Raw genomic sequence first — 6,985 nt, forward strand, 5'->3', positions numbered from 1 at the left:
TTATTACTGCGAGTTTGGAAAGTTACTGAATTTGCACCAAATTGAACCATGAATTACCTTTCAATGAATCAACGCATTGCGGCCGTGAAACATTCCTACAAATGTAATGAACAACCAACGATGGCAGCACGCCGTTTGGCACAGGAATTCGATATTAATCCACATCAGGGAAGAAACATACGATTGATTGTCGAGGAATTTGAAGCAACAGGGTCGGTAGCCACTGCAAAGAAGTCCGGTTGTCCGAAAACGGCAACAAATGTATCTAAGGCTGAAGAAGCCATCAGAAGACTGGAAGAAAGTCCGCAAAAGTCAACTCGCCGTTTACCTGCAGGGTTGGAAGTGAGCCAATCAAGTGTTATCCATATCCTTCACCAGAAAAAATGGAAACCTTACATTCCACGCTTACTGCATGACCTTCATGATGGAGATGACGACCGCCGTCTTCAATTTTGCGGAGTTCTAAGCTAAACTTCACGAAGAGGACACAACGCTAGACAACATCTGGTGGTCAGATGAGGCAAGTTTTAAGCTTAACGGCACAATTAAAGACACAATTGTGTCCACTGGGCTGCGAATAACCCAAGAGTGACAGTTGAGAAGGAGGTAAATTTACCTGGCATGACAGTTTGGGCAACCATATCTCCATTAGGGATAATTGGACCCTTTTTCTTTGAGTGATCTGTCACTGCAGAAATTTACCTGGATATGCTGCAAACCTTCTTTTGTCCCAGGGTACAAGATCAGGACTGTTATTTCCAGCATGATGGAGCTCCACCTCATTATGGACGTTATGTTCGTCAGTGGCTTGATGAAAACTTTCCCAGAAAGTGGATCGGCCGCCGCGGTGCGATCGAGTCACCGGCACGCTCCCCAGACCTTACACCTCCAGATTTCTTTCTTTGGGGCTCATGAAAGACCTTGTTTATCGTGAAAAGCCTCGTACCATTCAGGAATTGAAGGCTCAAAACACTGCAAAGTTTGAGGAAATTGATATCGAACTCTGCAGACATGTGTGCCGCTCTGTGCCTGCTCGGCTGCAATTGTGCATCGATCACGAGGGATGGCACTTTGAAAATTGCAAGTAAAACAGCTTGGTACAGTTCCGTTATAATTTTTCTTGAATAAATGGTTAGATAAACATGTCATTCTATTAATTCTACTTTCTTGTACACTGGAATGCAAATGGCAAACAAACAATCAACTGACAGAAATCGGGTGATACTTCTGACTCACCCTGTATATATATATATATATATATATATATATATATATATATATATATATATATATATATATATATATATATATATATATATATATATACATACACACACACACACACATATATACATATGTTTACATCTATTATATTTCCTGGCCAATACACAAGACATCCATGAAAATACACTGTGCAGTGATTAAAAATTAAAACGACAATGACAATTTCACCAATCTTGAATGCACCAATCTTTAAAGGGTATTGCATGAAAGTCAGAAGAGAAGCAACACATCGGGTGCTGCAGTGTCTTCCAGGACCAAAGCTGCAAGGGCATTGCCGCAACCGGACACCGTTTCCAGATGCTCATTATGAAAGGCACCGCACCAGAGTGGCTACCGCCACACCTTATAGCGGTTTAATTGAAACAGGCGTAAAAACCTATCATGGTGAGGCGTGCATGGCTGGTTTCAGCAGCTGCCTCTATAAATCATGCTGACGAGACCTCGGGCCAGAAACTCGCATGATGGACGACCCAAGGCTCTGGGTCCCTCCCGGAAAATAGAGCGCCTTCCTGGGGTTTAAATCGGGAGGCGGGCAGGTTAATTAAAACAATCGATTTTACCCACACCCCAAAAGTTAAAACTCTTTTATTAACCTTCAGGAGTAAGAGTCTAATCATTTACAGTTATATGCTTGAACAAGTGGCCTTTATATAACAAACCCTGCCCAAGGCAATTTAGGATAAATCTCACAATATCCATTTAATTACATGTAGTAAACAGAGTATTCGAAGAAAAATTACTTTAATTTTTTTTTCTCCTCCAAGGAAGGGTAACAGAAGTAATGTTGCCGAACATGCAAGGCAGGGCAAGACTGCTGATAGATGACAAAGGATTGTACAAAGCACTGTACCTTCATATGCCAGTAAATATTGGAGGTTCTCCTGATTCTGGTTATCTCTTGTTGCCAGAGGGTGGCACCCTTCGCTCAAAATTTCATTGTTGCACACATCACGGTGTTTGCGTGTTGTGGGGATGTCGTGAGCTGATAGTGTTTCCAAGAGTCGTTGTTGCTCGTTCACCACCGTCGTGCAGTGTATCCAGGGTACGTGTCCAAGACTGCGTGCACGTGTCATGATGTAAAGGTGTCATCTGAACCAGAAAAAAAGAAGGTATTTAAACAGAAAACCACCAAATAAAGTCATTCAATTGAACAGGTGATCAAAGGGTGAAATATATATATATATATATATATATATATATATATATATATATATATATATATATATATATATATATATATATATGTATGAAGAAGATGACGAAGAAGAAAAAAAACATAAGGAGAGATGAGACAAAAGGAGAGATGAGATGAATATGAAACCCAGAAGAAAAAATAAATGATGAATAAAAAAATTTAAAAAACGAGAAAAATAAGTAAAAATTGGCCAATAGATCAAAAAGTGGGGGGGGGGAGAAATGACAAAAAAAGAACTAAATAATTAAATAAATAATAAAAAAGCAGATGAAGTAGTGGGGAGAGAGAAGGGGTTTTTGGCTGCAGTTGTCGAAAAATAGCATGATATAAGGGGAGGCGGTTGGGAATGTAAAGCCAAACCAAAATACAACGTTTGAAAGTGCATGCTTTTTTTCCAGCTCAGCGGCAGGGGCATTTACAAAGCGTACTACTATTACTTTGGCCTTCCAAAAAACAAGTGCGCGACCGTGTTTTGCGCTGGTTCTAAATGGATGCCTTCAAAAAGGGGCCTGCCTAATGAAACTCGATTGAAATGCACGGCGCTCGAACCCGGCTTGCAGAGAAGCTCGCTCGTGCGGCAAGATTAAATGAATAAGTTAGACCCGTCAGGTTGACGGGACCGTTTGTCTTAACAAGGCATGGGGAAAAGAACCAGCGGCCCAGCCACAAATTCATAGGCCTGTGCTCAGGTGCATCTTCCGGGCCCAGCTCTGAGCTGACCTGTATTCCGCCTATGGGCACGCGTGTGCGACGCTCGGCGACAGAAATGACCGGGGAAGGCGAAATAGAGTCTGCGCCTGCGATATCAACAGAGTTTATGAACTGCGCGGTAGCGATAATCTGCAGCGCGCAGGCAGATAAGAAGCGGCGGTAAAAAAAATCCATCCACAGCTGTACGAGAAATCAAACGAGGCAATGTTCCCCGCGCCGCCTTTGATACCTGTTTTCTTCTGTATAACGACTGGATATTTTAATAAATCAGGTGCGATGGGGTTTTGGTGAAAGGGACACAGCGGAGCTGGTCCCTCGAGATATGTCAGTAAAAAGACGTGGGGGGGGGGGGACGTTGATCAGGGATGCTCAGACGTTTAAAACACGATACTGCGGCAGTGAAGCTGCTGCGGGTATGGCATACGCAATTGGGTTTATATTACGGCGAGGGATGACCTCTGCGGAAGGAATTGGGAAGGAAGAAAAACACATATATGCATTCAAAGAAATCATGGCGGGGAATTGGACAACCTCGACCAAGGTTAGTCGACGCTTTTTCTGGAGCTTCCTTGAGTTCATTTTGTAACCTTGCCAGGTGGCATTTCGTGCTTTCGAGCCATGGGAAAATGACCGCGAAAATAAATTATTGTTCCTCCTTTGCCTTTTTCATTCTTCCTTCTTTTATCTCAGAAACATGGGGAAATTGACAGTCGGGGGAGGGCATTGGAAGAGGGGTTCAAAATAGAGAAAGGGGGGCATCAAATGATTGCATTTCAAAGATGGATGAAGTGCAGAGAGGCGGCCTGGGAAACCTTTGGAACAGACACTTGAGCCCATCTTTGGCTTCTCACGCGTGATTTCACTCCGTAATTAGCCCCATCAATCCGCCAGCAGGGCGCACGGAGCTGTGCGGCCTCCAATCCTACGGGGGCATATGTCTGCCGGGGCTGCACGCTGTCCAAATTAAAAGAGCAGCCGTGCTCCGCACGCTCCCCGGGACGGCCGCAGGCTCGGCCTCCCCAGCCCGCGATAAAGGTCTCGTGCGGTCGAGCCACACTCGATCACCGAGGCACGGCAGCATGCCGCACATTTAGTGAGAAAAGCAAAAAACACCCCAAAAGCAGCATTCTCAGACCTAATGGCCAACGGTAGCCATGATTTCATACCTAACAGCAGCACCTTTTTGGCGAAGATGAATTCTTCTGTTCCAAAAGAACAAGAATATAACTTCACGGTCTCACGAAGAAATAAAATGAGCAATGAACATACACAGGATTTGAAATAGAGCTTTCCTGTTTCCTACATCTTTGCTGTTTTTTTTAACTCTTCACTCCTGTAGTTCCTCGCAGCATCTTCTCCGAAATGTGTCCAAATGCTACTTTAAAAACATTATTCTTTTTGCCATCATTTTAAATGCTCCTTCCTTCTGGCTCCACAACTTTCGACTGTTCCACACCTCCATTGTCCACAAACCGCCCTATTTTGTATCCCTGATCACCCAAAAGTGCCACGAACGTCTCAACCTCCACCTTACAAAACCATCACCTTGCATTATTGTCTCCGCTTCTTTCCACCTATCTGTCTCGATCAGGTGTTACAAAATTAGCACCTGAGACATGAAGGAGCCGGCACATTTACAAAGGTGGCAAACGCTTTGTAGTCAAGACTTGAGTCGGATCGAAGATGAAGATGACGAGATCGCTAACATTGTTGGGAGATGCACATGAACACTGTGCAGTTTGTCTTCATGAAATGCAATGCGGTCATGAATGCAAGGGTATCTTGCATTGCTGAAGTGGAGGCCGACATGAAGAAGAAAAAGATTTGCAATGAGCCGAGATGTGTCTACTACGGCACATGCGATGGCAAGCATCCTCGCCTCTCTCACCGCCTCAAGGCAGATGGTTTGGCTCGAGGGAGACATCAAATCTGCAGCTGCACTTACTGCTCGAACCACGTGATTGGAGTGCAAACAAATACCACCTCAGGGGAAATTTCCATTAGATTGGATGCACGGCAGAAAAATCTGCATTCAAATTAGATGCATTTGCCAAATTAGCAAAACCAATTATACGAAATTGTGGTGATGCATGTGGGGCCGCGACATGAAACATAGCAATCTCGTCCTGCGTGACTTCAGGGTTTCCAAAATCAATTTCCCTTATGAGAAATCCTTTGCGGATATGAGATGAGTACACCATACATTTACATCCGGATCATTGAACTGTGCCTTTTCATTTTCGCTCCTCCCTAGGACGGCACAAGCCCGATTTTGTGTTTGTGCACAGTTGGCAAAACCCATTATGATCGTTTGAAAAGGCCACACGGTATCTGGACCAAATGGTGGCTTCGTTCCCTGACCAATCACGCGGTGGGGCTGAACCTCAACTCAGAAGTGCAACGGGTCGAGGCATGGTGGGTCATAATGGGTGGATTCGTTTGGCCTGGAGAAGCAGAGCAACTCGCTCTCCGTCATGTGCAGCGTTGCAGAAACGGCATTTTCACGAATCGACGCTGAACTGCCACAAAGTTAAAAAAAGAAAAAGTCAAAAAAGAAAAAAAAAGGCAAGGGTCATAGGGCACCAAACCTTGCTGTAATCTGTGTTGGCCACAAATGTACTCCAAGCCATTCAGGAAGTCACCGCCGGTGAGCATAACACAAGGTCACTGCAGCGCCGACATGTGATAAAGTTATAAACGCAGCAAAACTTTAAACAAAATGGCGTGTAGAGGAATTGCTTGTTTTTGTTTTATACTATATAACCCAGCTGTTTTTACAATCCCAAATGCCCATCAAGTCCCGTGGCACATGGCCTCCTCGGTTTCTCATCGTCCTCCTACTGGTGCAAACTGTAGCCATGAGCTCCCTTGCTAAACACTCATTCTCAATGCACAATCACGACTTTGCACGAGTCCTTGACTTCAACACCGCAGCCCTTTGTAAAATCTTGATGAAAAGAAAACGAGAAATTGTGCACGGCTTATTTTATCTACCTCGGCTAACGTGCAGATGGCTTTGTGTGTCCAGTTATACGAGCACAGATATTTGAGTGCTGCTGTTGTTGCTCCATAACAACGTCTCACACAGATTAATCCACAATTCGTCTAAGCCGTGCGGAAAGCTCAACATTCTCTATTTATCCTAAAGAAAACTCAGTGACCATTTTAACTCTTCTGAGTCATCACACACGTTTCTCATTATGCGAATGACACAAAGCAAGGCAACACCTCGAACATCCTCAAATAAAGCACCTGGAGCACATATACATTATGTATGCAAAAATTGATGAAATTTGGTTTGTCAACCTCACAAGCAGTCAGGAAAATCAGAAAGACTCCATTGAAACGAAAACCAGTGTGTCAACGACAATTTCTGATTGCTTTATCAGGTTAGGTGCATGAGGGGTGAAAGGGGGAGAGGAAAACACAAGCATCTTTGGTCCACTGTCATGTCCTACTATCAATGGTTTGCATTTGTTTTCAAATGCATGCACATGGCCTTAAATATTGAAAGTATTATAATGTTGAATTGGTTTATTTTGCAGTGACACATATTCAAGTGAACAGTGCAAGGATGACATGCTAGTGAAGCGTAAATGGGAAGGGGGCAGGGGGGCGAGGGAACCTTTCAGTCACGCCAAACATATGAAATAAATCAGAAAATATTTTGCCATCATTATACATCCACATTTTCAATTAATACTTCATGAAGACCTACAATGGAGAAAAATAATCTTTCCTTTGCATGTATTTCGTTTTTTTCTAATTATACGCATCTCCGGAAACATTTATCTA

General features: G+C 43.6%; 1 long non-coding RNA gene across 1 annotated transcript; it reads right to left on the reverse strand.

Annotated features, from left to right (window-relative positions):
- Nucleotides 1–1,367: 1,367 nt before the first annotated feature.
- On the reverse strand, nucleotides 1,368–3,382 carry LOC147032700 (uncharacterized). Its single transcript, XR_015052154.1, has 3 exons — nucleotides 3,200–3,382; nucleotides 2,135–2,373; nucleotides 1,368–1,793 (listed from the first exon to the last, which is right to left on the reverse strand). It is a non-coding gene; the product is annotated as an uncharacterized LOC147032700 (long non-coding RNA).
- Nucleotides 3,383–6,985: the final 3,603 nt, after the last annotated feature.

The sequence above is a fragment of the Eptatretus burgeri genome, chromosome 2, assembly GCF_056783735.1.
Source record: "Eptatretus burgeri isolate ZD-2024b chromosome 2, Ebu_testis_v1, whole genome shotgun sequence".
NCBI lineage: Eukaryota > Metazoa > Chordata > Myxini > Myxiniformes > Myxinidae > Eptatretus > Eptatretus burgeri.